Source organism: Corvus kubaryi, unplaced genomic scaffold (genome assembly GCF_017639235.1).
Source record: "Corvus kubaryi isolate FWS band 111438036 unplaced genomic scaffold, C.kubaryi_AGA036_p1.0 71, whole genome shotgun sequence".
In the NCBI taxonomy this organism is placed as follows: Eukaryota; Metazoa; Chordata; class Aves; order Passeriformes; family Corvidae; genus Corvus; species Corvus kubaryi.
Window position 1 is genome coordinate 514,614 of NW_024582059.1, and position 12,075 is coordinate 526,688.

The window sequence follows — 12,075 nt, forward strand, 5'->3', positions numbered from 1 at the left end:
CAAGCACAACTTGAACTTCCCTCTCTGCTGTTCAAAGAGATAAATTGAAACAAACTTAGGTACACAGGAACAATCCCAAAGCAACTTCAGACCCAGCTGTTAGCACAAATAACTCAACCTCAACCCCACATGCCCAAAAGGAGCCAAAGGGAGCACTTAACCACCTCCATCTTCCTAATGGTATTTGTACCTCAAGCCTATCCCCAAGTGTCTGTCTCTTACCTTTGAAGGCCACAGAGGTGAAGGGCTTTGCATCGTTTACCCAGCCCTTGTGCCCCTGCTTTATTACTACGAAGTTTTTCTGGTGCTTCTCATACAGATGTTGTGTCGGCACAAGTGCTGCCTGTGTTGGGTAGCTTGTGCCTGACCTGCTGTTGCTGCAGTCCCTCGCACGCAGCCCAGCAGAGGGGCTGCTGCTGCGTTGTCCTGGACCGCGGCACTTCCCACCTGCCCGGGAAGCTGGGTGGCTTTGCTGGTGCCCTGCCTGGGCCGGCTTGGGGCAGGTCCTTGCTGAGAGGCCATCAGCCTTGCACTGTGAGCTCCTGGGTAAAGGTTACCTCTGCCTTGGAGACAGAGTTGTACCTGAAGGACCTTCAACCGCCTGGCTACCTTCTCAGACCTCAGGAGAACTGGGGTGTGGTGTTGCTTTCTTTTCTACTCTGCCTACTACTTGGTAATATTTCCTTGGAAAAAAGCACTTATTCCCAATTGCCTCCAAAATAGAAACACGTTTTCGAAAGCATGTACTACTTCTCACCCCTCACTATGAACATGATATTATTTGGACTTTCTTGAATTAATTTTTTCAGGATCTGACTTTCTGCAGAAGTCGTGGAGATCATCTTTAGTAGACCGATGAAGCTTTTCCCGGAAAGCTCTTTGTACCACACCCTTCAGAACTATACGATTTCTGGATCCTGCACAAGTTTAAGTGGAAGACACATGTCTAGGTGCTCAGCTCTGCCATGGTATTCACAGGATATCTGTGGAACTTCAAAAGCCAGACAGCAGAAAGTATTTGAGAAATTAATTTTTTTAGGTGACAGCTACACAGTTTAGTTTTTAGTATACAGTTTTTAGTCAGAGGTTTTAGTATGCCAAACTTTGAACTAACTCCCCTTAGGTGAGTAATATAGTTTATTAGGGTTTTTTTTAGTCACCACTTAAATGAATTTAGGCTCTAGGTTTTGTGGTGAGATGAATTCCAGTATGACTTGTATTTGCCCCCCGGGGTTCTTTCCCATTGCAGAGAGCTTCCCTTCTGCCTTTTTCCAGGATCTCTATCAAATAGCAGGGTTCTGCTCAGCTGGGTCTCTCTGCTGGCTGTTGTATTTGGATTCAGGAAAATCCCACCCTCTCTGGCTGCTCTGTTGTATTGTTTGTAGTGATGAATGGATTCAATTGCTCGGCTTAACAGATACATTTATTAATCTGTTTGTTATCTCTAAACAGCTTCACTCATTGTAGGAATGAGATACGGTGTGAGATATGTGCTGAAGAGATTACCATGGACATGATGGCTGCCGATGGGGTGACAGTTTATCTATAGGTTGCAGGTGATTCTCATCACTGCAATCCAGCTGGAAGAAGGAGTGACACTAAAGTGTCACAGTTCTGTTCTGCCCTTGCCCAAGACACACAGCCTTTGTAATTTCTCCTTTTGTAACTCCCAGTATTCCTCATTTAGGTATAAAGTGTCTGCCCCTCCACTTTGTGACAGCAGCTAACAGTATATTTGACTACATTCTCACCTCCACTTCTACAAAAAAATCTAATTCCGTATTTGAAATACTCCATGGCAGAGGACGAGAATACAACCACCTTGCAGACAAGTCAAAGGGCTTACTCCTGTCTCCTTCCCCAAAGTCGGGATGCCTTTTTAGTAAGATTTGCACCTCTAGAACATACCTGGAAACACTTGTACATAGTACTATATATTTATATTCTGTACATCTAGTGAATCTATCACTGCCAATCTAAAAGAATCTACAACTTGTTGTTCCAATAAACTGCACTGTTTGTGAGTCTGTGTTCACGCAAGTTCTTCTGAACCCAACCAGACTTATAGTGTCTCATTGGGAAGTTTCACTATTTGTAAATCTCTGATTGTGAATGAGACTTAGGACGTAACCCACTTTATTGGTGCATCTGGGATCTTAATGAATGCAACTTAACTTACAGTGCTGAATTGGTTATAATAAAAAAATTAAACCTAGCTGCACCCAGACTCTCTAAGGACTAGCTGGAAAGCAGGAGAGTTTATTTTCTGATAAATGTCTATGCTCTTCACGCAACACAGATCTCTGTAATAGTTCTGCAGTTAACACTTGCATACTGATTTCAGAAAGACTTGAACTACCCCTACATCTACACTGTTTTTCATGGTACACCCTTGTATTTGCTATTAATAGTGTCATAATGACTAGCCTGAATAGATTTTTATCTTGTTTAGCCACCTCTGAAAGGAAACTACAGCTAGTTAGGCAACGTGAAATGAGTCTGTCAGAGATGGTGACAGCCAGAACTCCTTAACCTCATCCTTCCCATTGTCTTACACCAAAACTCATCCCTCAACACTCTCTTGTTGCTGTTTGCTTTGGTCCTCCCCCTTACCCATATCTGAGCTCTGTTCAATATAGTAACTGAAGTTATATTTACATGGTATTTTGTGTTGGCTACAAAGTCATTTGCAAGTGCCTACTCCAATTATGTTCAAGTTGGGGAGCTCTCAGGTGAATCTAATTTGCCTTGTGATACCTATGTCCTGAGGACATTGTAATCAAATAGGCTTTTACCAGCTGTAGAAACTTTGTTATACCAATTCCTTTTCCTAAGAAAGCAACCTGGAAAAAAAGTGAAAAAGAAATGAGAAGAAAATTGCATTTTCCTGAAGGTGGCTTGTTCTAGGTTTTCAAACAAAATGAAAAATCTCTACACAATTTGTTCTGTAAAAATGAAAGGAAAAAAGAAATGCCATCTGCCCTTTGGAAGTCCAGAGAGAAAATTCACTGGGGGGCTTGCCCTTTCCTTGCCAAAGTCATTGCAAGTAGAAGGGATCTTAGAAGGATTCTTAGGTGGTAGGAGGCAGCTACTACAGCTATCATTTCTTCCTCATGGTGTAAATAGGGTTTTGTAGAGAAGTAACTGAAGCTCACAACTGGAGTGAGATCCTGTACCACACCGGGCTTGTGACACAGACAGCCTAGCCCTCACTGAATTATACATAATTAATAATATGTTCTCATTTTTAGTCATCTGCAACAAAGAACTGCAAGCCCCAGGGCCTGTTTTATACTGAGAAATCACGAGTTCTCAGAGCGAGTTGAGGTGTCAGCACAAATATAACTGTTACCGACACACCTTCACAAACAACAGTAAGATTAACAGAGTTCATTTCTGCCAAAATTTGGGATTATAGCTAAGGGCATCTCATTCCCAAGAAGAGTAACTCCCAGAGAGGTTGGTTTTTTTAAAATTTATCTTTAAGTTTTAGTAATTGTACCTAAAAAAGAAAAAAAAGGGTAAGTAGGTAAGTAGACTCCTTACCTTCTTTCATCCTTTCTTTATTGTTTGCTGCAGTGAAGGGCCTTCTGCACTGGACTTGTTTTGGAAATTTGCAACTTTCCTTAATGCAGAGGTTTGCACTTGGAAGTGTTTGATCTTGCAGTATGACTATTACTGCTCAATTAAATTAGATATACTGTGAAAATGAGTCACACTTTGATCAGGGCTATAGAGATTAATCTCTTCAGCTGTAATGGGGCTGTTGACTGACCAGATGAAATTGTCCCAATGGTGGCAGCATAACATAAGAAATAAAATACGAAAATATGAAGGGTTTCCTCTTCAGTAAGGTTTTTTAGGCTGAGTCATCATCACCAAAGAGGTATCAGTGTTCTCTGGAGGTGGGATTGCCGTTAAAACCAAAGCACAGCACTTATATTGCTGCAAATTTGGAAAGAAAAACATTTTGTTTTTTGCAGGCAGGAGACCAGGCCGGGTCAGCATTTCACACGAGATGGACCTTGCCTGGCAGCCATCTGGTTAAGATCCTCTGCTAGGATTTCAGAGCAGGAAAGATAACATGCATTAGGGATCTTGTGGTAAAAAAAAAAAAAAAAAATTCTTAAATGTGAAAGCAAAACAAAATCTAGCATGTGAAATTCACTAGGTGAGGCTGCTGCAGATGAATAAAGGCATAATTATGCAGCTATAAAATGACTGACTTTAACAAGTAAGCTCTTTTCCAGCTTAAAAAACCCCTCCCATCCCATCAAATTTTGTGGGGATTTTGTATGTCCTGATAACTTTCTGATTATACATGTGAAAAACGAGGTTCACTCTCCTGTTAGAATTTAAAGAGTTTAATATAAAGACAATAAGAGACACATAAAATAAAGCAAAGGGATAACGGCCGGGTGCCTTGGCGCTCTGCCAAGAGCACACCTGATGCTCGAGGTGAGTCCTTTTTATACCATTTTTACTGTCTGTTCTCTATTCATATTCAAACTTTTCCAGGAGCTGTTCTGCATGGCCACTCCTTGGGTCCGCCTTTTTAGAGCATGCGTAGTCTTCTGCCTTGTGGTTTTACTTCTTTTGATTCTTGGGGTTGGGCCCGCTAGGTAAGAGTTGATAGTAGAGTGGATCTCTTAATTCTCCAGGCAGTCAGGGCTGATTGCAGCTTTGGGCCTCTTTGCCCCCCGGGCAGAGCGGTGATAGCGGCTCTCGGACCCTCCTGGCCGCCCGTTCTCCGGGCGGAGCAGCCTTTGGGCCCTTTTGTTCTCTGGACAAAGTGTTGATTAGCAGCTTCTCGGGCCTCATCCTCTGCTCGCTTGGAGGTTATCTTACTTGCTCACACTTGCTAACATTCTTGCTAAAACGAGAGAAAACTACATCCACACAGCAAAAAGCATTTCTAACATTATATAATATCTACCTTAATACTTTGCGAGAAGCCAATACTATATGTTTATAACATACATCATTGCATCTTTTCTAATTTTCTCACCTGGGCCTGGGCCTGCATGGTCTTGCATTTGTCCCAAATCCATGCATGTAAAAAGCAGAAAAAATGTAAACAAGTTTGTCAAATACAACAATTTACTGGTGAGGCCTTGCAGCACTTGGGAGCAGTCTGAAAGAAGAGAAATATTCAGGACGGGGAGAGTTAAACATCGGGGGTTTGAAAGGCTTTCGTCAGGAGCATCTTCTTTTCTGTGACTCTTCAGGGGGATGTGTATCCAATCCTCTTATCTTAGTGAAGCAGCTGGGCTACTGCTGCTGTAAATCAGGAGCAAAACCAAGGGATGGTGACAGGCAAGAGTTATGGCAGGGTGGTGGTGGTGCCTGGTGAGAGACAGCAGAGCAGCTTAAAACGAGGTGCTCGGCCTTCCTGTGGGAGGGAGAGATGGGGGATACGGAGTCTGCAGTGCGGTGGCGACAGCAGGGAAGGGGCAGAGCTGATACCTGTGGGGCAAATCCTTCTCTGGGGGGTGGGAGCCCCCACCCCCCGAGCTTGGCATGGAGCCGCTGGGAGGTAAGTGTGGGGATGGGCTCAGGGTGGGAGTGCTGGCAGTGGGTGTTATATCACACCCTGCCTCTGAAAGCCACTGGTGCCAGAGTCAAAGCCACAGGAGCTGTTTGCACACCACAGCCTCTCAAAATTGCAAGGCTGGTGATGCCTTTCTCAGTTTGAGGAGCAGAGGCTTTTGCTAGCACACAGTAATATGGCATCTTCGAGGGCAGTGATTATGGGTGGGATTTTTAGGCATTCCTCTTGGTCATAATTTTGATCCTGTTCACCTGGCTTTGGCGCATGGGTGATGGTGCAGTCAAAATGCTGGAGCTGCTGCGTAGGAACCGGGTTGCATAAATACATATGCACAGCCTGATTTATCTCCCTCACTGCCTGATTCCCCAGCAGAGCCCCAACAATACCACTGGGCTTCCCTGTGCTTTAGAGCAGCCCTAAGGATGCAGGGTTCAAACATGCAAAGTAGCCTCTGATGAGTCACTACAGAAGAAAAGGGTTTGATGAGCAACTGAGAGTTGTCACGCAAGACTACAAAGGTTGTTTCAGGGCAGTGATCTGCTTCACATCTCTGCACGGGGCAACGCAACAGGTTGCCCGTTTTCCTTCCTGCATTTGAGGTAGAGTAATACTTGTTGCCCAGCTGGGGTCCCTGAGGAACTCTTGGATCCAGGGACTGTTGGTGCCTTTAGTCCCTGGTGCTGGCTGTGAGGGCGAAGTGCTGCAGACAATCAACCTGGAGGAAGTCCAGGGGACTTGCAGCTCCCTCTTACATCCCTTCTGCAGGGAGACCTTACTTCAAAGTGCCCCCCCTCCACCAGCAGCTGTTTCCTTCCTCTCTTGGTCTTGGAGACACTTAAAATAGCACAACGTTTACCTGAACTCAGATGTAACCACAGTGGAGGACAAAGGAGTATTCTTGCTAATGTCTCTGCTTGTGTGGGACTAGCTGTGTGCTTGCAGATGCCTTTTCAGGTTTGGTAGGCAGCCAAGCAACAGCTGTTTGTGGTACCATCTTCCTGAGCTGGGATCAGTGCACTCCAGTACTTTGTGCACCTGCCTTTTGTCATGCATAGGTCTCAGTTTTTCTTACTGTTTAGGAAAAGAAAATAGAAAAAAAACCCCAAACACAAACAAACAAGCAAATCAGATTAGGGATGCTCAGTGGGGGATTTCTAAAGGAACTCCCTGTAAAATGTGAACTTGCCCTACATGTCAGTGCCTACACAACTGCAAAAAGCTGAAAGCCTCCCCTCTGCTCCGTTTTGTTGGGACAAAAAGTGAACATCCAGAGGTTCCTGGGCCACCTGCCTCAGAGGAGCCAGACACAGCATCTCTACAGCAGTGAGGGTAGAGGCTGCCATCAGGGCATGGCTGATCATAATGGACATTGTTGTGGAAAGGTGGTGTCCCACAGAGAGCATATATGTCAGGATGTACCCCCATGGCAGTGGAGCATGGTCACAGAGGTTTCCCCTGTGATCTGCAGCACCTGTCCACCATATCCTTTCCTCTTTCACTTACTTGGTCATTTGTTTGCTGTTACATGTATTGGCTGTACCAGACTCGCAATAGAAACAGCTCCTCCAAAATGCCACTTTTCCTACTCCTTTCCTGAGGCTTCAGACAACCTATCATGGAGCACAAGGGAGACACCGCAGCTGTGGGCATCTTGCAGGTCACAGATCTGCACCTATAAAAGCACTGCCACTGCCTCTTGCAATATGGTGCACCCTATTTCCTGCAGCCGCATGAAACATTCCCGGTCATGTTCCAGCCCCAGGCACTGCAACAGTGACAAAATATCACAGTAACAGCCCACGGCCACTGTGTGAAACCAGACCCTTACTCATCAGCTTTTGCGCTGCTTCAGAAACACTGTCCTACCCTTCACCATAGGTCTGTACTCAGCTTTGCCTGAGCTGGACCTTTAACATCAGCCATGTTTCTAGCAAGAAGCACTTCTTACCAGGAGTATAATTTCCTCCTTTTAAATAAGATCAAAAGCATTCAGCAATAACCAGTTTGATCTATGACTTGCATTTCCTCTTGGACTTGCTATTGGCTTACAGGGATTTACATTCCCATCAGCACTTTCAGAACAGCACCACACAGCCTGAATGGGTGTGTGCGTGGGTGTGTGTGTGTGTCCAGGTTTCCTACATCCCTAAGATTATCTGTCAGAAAATCAAATGTTGGGGCATTTGCATGTCATTGTTGCTTACCTATTTTTTCTACATAGCCTAATTAGCTAACTAGGCTCATTTAATCCCCAGCATTCACTAATCCCAGTTAGGGATGGGCCCAAACCAGGACCTGGGTCCCAATTAGGAGATAACAAGCTCTTGGCAATCTGCTGCCTCCAGAAATCCCTGCAGCTGATCGTGGTGTGTGGGAGTGCAGGAGCCCCCATGAAACAGCAAGGAATTGCAGACCCACATCACCTCTGTGCTCAAGCTATACAGACAACTGAGCAGCAGAGCAGGATCTAAATGTGTCATTTACTTTGCAATGGTCTGTGTATATCTCGAGCTCTATACCCTCTCCCCCTGCCCCCCAAAAAAGTGAGGGGGAGTTGGTTTTTGCACCTGTCTGTATCAGTTGTATCAAACCATCTATAGTGGCCAGAAGAGCCCCTGACCATTAAAGCTCATATCTCGTCATCCTTTGCAGCTGCTTCTTGTCCCCTTGGCTCATTCTGAACATGACATGGTGACAAACCCACACACATGCTGTAGCCACTATGTAGCAAGAAATTATGCCCAGATGAAAAAGTGACCTTGTTCTGCAACAGCTGTGGTCAATTGGACAGGCCCTGGGGCTTACTTCTGACTTGGCTGTTGAGAAGGGCTACTTGTGTCTGCTCTCCTTCCACATGCACAAGGGAGGGACCGTGGCATGCAGACCACTTGCAGGCACTTCAGCATGTCCCCATGAACATCAGGTCCAAGAGTCCGTCACTATTTCACCAAAGCTACAGATCTGAAGGATGAGGTATGAGTGGTCTCCTCCGGATCCCACACCACTGACATGGTTTCTTTCAGCACAGAGTCACACAGAGAGACTAATCAGCACTTGCCTCCTTGATGTTTTCAAAGAACCATGTCTTCCACTTGGGACTGTACCTGGTCTCCGTTTTCCCCCATACTAGGGAAGGGTTTTACCTTCTACAGGGCTGGCACCACTGGTGAGACACGCTGCATTCCCCTGCAGGGAGACAAAGGGCTTCTGGTAACCTGTGTGGGCAGAAGGCTCCACATGAGCCTCCTACAGCCTTTTCCTAAATATGTTCTTCTTCCCCCAGCCAGGGATATCTGACTCTGCCAAGATGTGGATGCATAAGTTGCCAGCTCCTCTCACTGGAATCTAATAGCTAGCTCACTGACCAAAGAAAATCCAATTTGGCACCAAAAAAAGCAAACAGTCTAATTCTGGTCTCTCATATTTTTTCCCTGCTGGTGCAGTTCATCAGACTTTTCACTGATTTATACCTTGGATGCAAGAAGAGTTTCAGACTCAAGGTTATTCTCCTGTCAGGTGTAGACATGTCCTCACTGTAACACAGAATGAAAGGATTTATTAGCTGCGGATGTTCACAAAGGGAGAGAGACATGGAGCTCCTGGAGCAGGTCTGGCACAGGGCAATGAAGATGATTAAGGGATGAGGACAGGCTGAGGAAGCTGGGCCTGTTCAGCCTCAAGAAGAGACAACTGAGAGGGGAAGTCATCAACATTTGTAAGTATCTGAAGGAAGGATGTCAAGAGGATGCAGCCAGGCTTTTCTCAGTGGTGCCAAGCACTGGGACATGAGGGAACAGGCAGAAACTGATGCACAGAAAGTTCCACCTGAACATGAGGAAGAACTTCACAGTGCAGGTGGTCGAGCACTGGAACAGGTTGCCCAGAGAGGCTGTGGAGTCTCCCTCACTGGAGATATCCAAGAACTGTCTGAATGCAATCCTGTGCAATGTGCTCTGGGATGACCCTGCTTGATCAGGGAGGTTGGACCAGATGACACCCTGTTGTCCCTTCCAGCCGGACCCATTTTGGGATTCTGTGAATGTTCACATCTGTATTACAATTATGTGGGCAGTGGTGGGCCACAAGTCCCCAGGTACCTGGAGAATGAGGCTCCTTCTGGTAAGTGTCTTTGATGAATTGTTTTTAAAAGCCTGGTGGCACCTTAGGGGTTTTTCCCCCATTTTCTTCAAGAGGACCACTAGAAAATTAAATGATTGTAGTTTCCTTTGCTGTAGCAGAGCTTAAAGGGGAAATTAACTTGGGAGTTCATACACTGCTCACTGAATTCAGCAGGGCCTTTTCTGCCAGCTTCAGTGGAAGTTTTGGAACCGGCTCTCTATCAAAGGTGACTTCGATTTTCTGTGGTTGTGTGGGCCTTTCCTCCCATTTCTCTGTGGGGAATAGCTTTGGGAGGCTTCAGAGCTCAGATGAAGTATTTGCTGTAACTAGCCCTCAGCTTATTTTCTTCCTTGCATTGTGACTGTTCCTCTCTTTTACAGTTGGCAGCTGTAATCACTGCTGGCCTCCTCCTGCTCTACATCCCGCTGTGCTGCGAGGATTTCCATTTCCATGTGGCTCATGTGTATGCTCGCCTGGGGTACCCCAATGCCCAGCACATCCTGGGACAGAGGTATCTGCAAGGTAATGTTTCTCCAGCCCGTGGCTACCTTGCTGCCAGAGTGTGTGTGCTTATAAGCCAGAACCACAAATGTGGCTTTGTGGTACCAACACACTGCTGGATTTGGACACTGTATGTTATAACCTGTCTGTGACTTTGTTGCCTTGTCTCACACCCAGGAGCTGGAGTGGAAAAAAATGAGGACATGGCCATGCACTGGTTCAGGTGAGGCACAAAAATCCCCCAAGCAATTCCTGCCATGGGAAATTGGCTTCTTCTGGGGAAAGGCTACTGTGGTATGGGAGGAGGAAAAAGCTGGCAATGCTTTGGGGGGAAAGCTGCACTGAGCTGTCCTGTGCTGGTGGGAAGGAGGCTCACAGGTGGCAGCAGGGACAGTGGGAGCTCCTGACTTCTCACTGTGGGTTGTATTATACACTTTGCTCCACTTTCCCCACCTGCCAGTATTATTTTTTTTAATCGGTGGGAAAAAAGGAAGTGTCTTGACAGTGAGAGTGCAGAGGGATCCTAGTGCTGTGTGGCTTTATGGGGAGGTTTGCACTGCAGGTGGGCAGCAGGAAAAATGCACAGGTGCAGGATGGGAGTGAGCCAGGAGCTGCTGAGACTACAGGAAATCAAGTTACAGCAGTGTATTGTTTTCCTGCTCTCAGCACACCCTCCCTGGAGGCTTCTGCCATGTAAGTGATGCAGCCATGCCTGGGTGTGCATTTGCTGTGGTACCCATAGTAGTTACACCTGTGGTGGAAGCCTGGGCTGCATCCCCCAGAATACTCCCATTCTTGCTGAGAAATGGGAAGGATTAAGGACAGGGAAATTTACTATGCTACCCAAAAAGCAAGGGGAGAGAAGTAAGCACATTGGATGCTATCTCTGCCTGCTCAAGGCATAGAACAGCATCAAGCTGCAGGACTTTTAGGGTGGAAATAACTATGCCTGTGACAGCAGGAGATGTAAATCAAGAAGGCATCATTAAAGACATCCATACCTAGAGAAACGCTGAAGCCTTCATGCTTTTCTGAATAAGGATGTTTCCCAAATCAGGGCCTGAAATTTCAAAGGAGTCATATTTCAAAAAGTGAATGATACATAACTTTTTCCTTATTTGCTCTGTCATGGTTTAATTTCAACTAGCAACTAAGTACCATGCAGCTGCTCACTGGTTTCTCCCCTTCTCTCCCAGTCCTGTGGGATGGGGAGGAGAATTGGAATAAGGTAAAACCCATGGGTTGAAATAAGAGCAGTGTGATAATTGAAACAAAGTAAAATGTAACAATAACAATAGTAATAAAAGAGAGGAATAAACTCCAAGAAGCAGAGGTGATACCCAGTACAATTGCTCATCATGCTCTGACCAATGCCCAGCCCATCCCCGACAAGCAATCAGCAGCTCCTGACCAACCTCCTCAGTGTATACACTGACCATGATGCTCCATAGCATGGAATATCCCTTTGGCAAGTTTGGGTCTGCTGTCCTGGCTGTGCTCCCTCCCAGCTTCTTGTGCACCTGCTCGCTTCCAGAGCGTGGGAAACTGAAAAATCCTGGATTTAGGGTAAGCACTGCTCAGCAACAACCAAAGTATCAGTGTGTTACCAACATTATTCTCATACTGAATCCAAAGCACAGCACTGTACCAGCTGCTAGGAAGAAAAGTAACTCTCTCAGCCAAAACCAATTCCTACCTTGCTTGAAAACATTCAAACTCAGGTTTTCTTCTTCTGTATTTCTCTTACCATTTTCTGTGCTTGTCTCTTCCTGGCTGTAGGCAAGCTGCGGGGCAGGGCCATCCCCACTCCTCCTTCAACCTGGCAGTGGGGACACTCAGAAACATGACCATGGCACTTGAAGAAGGGTAACCTGAGATAATCCTCTTCCTTCCCATTACAGCTC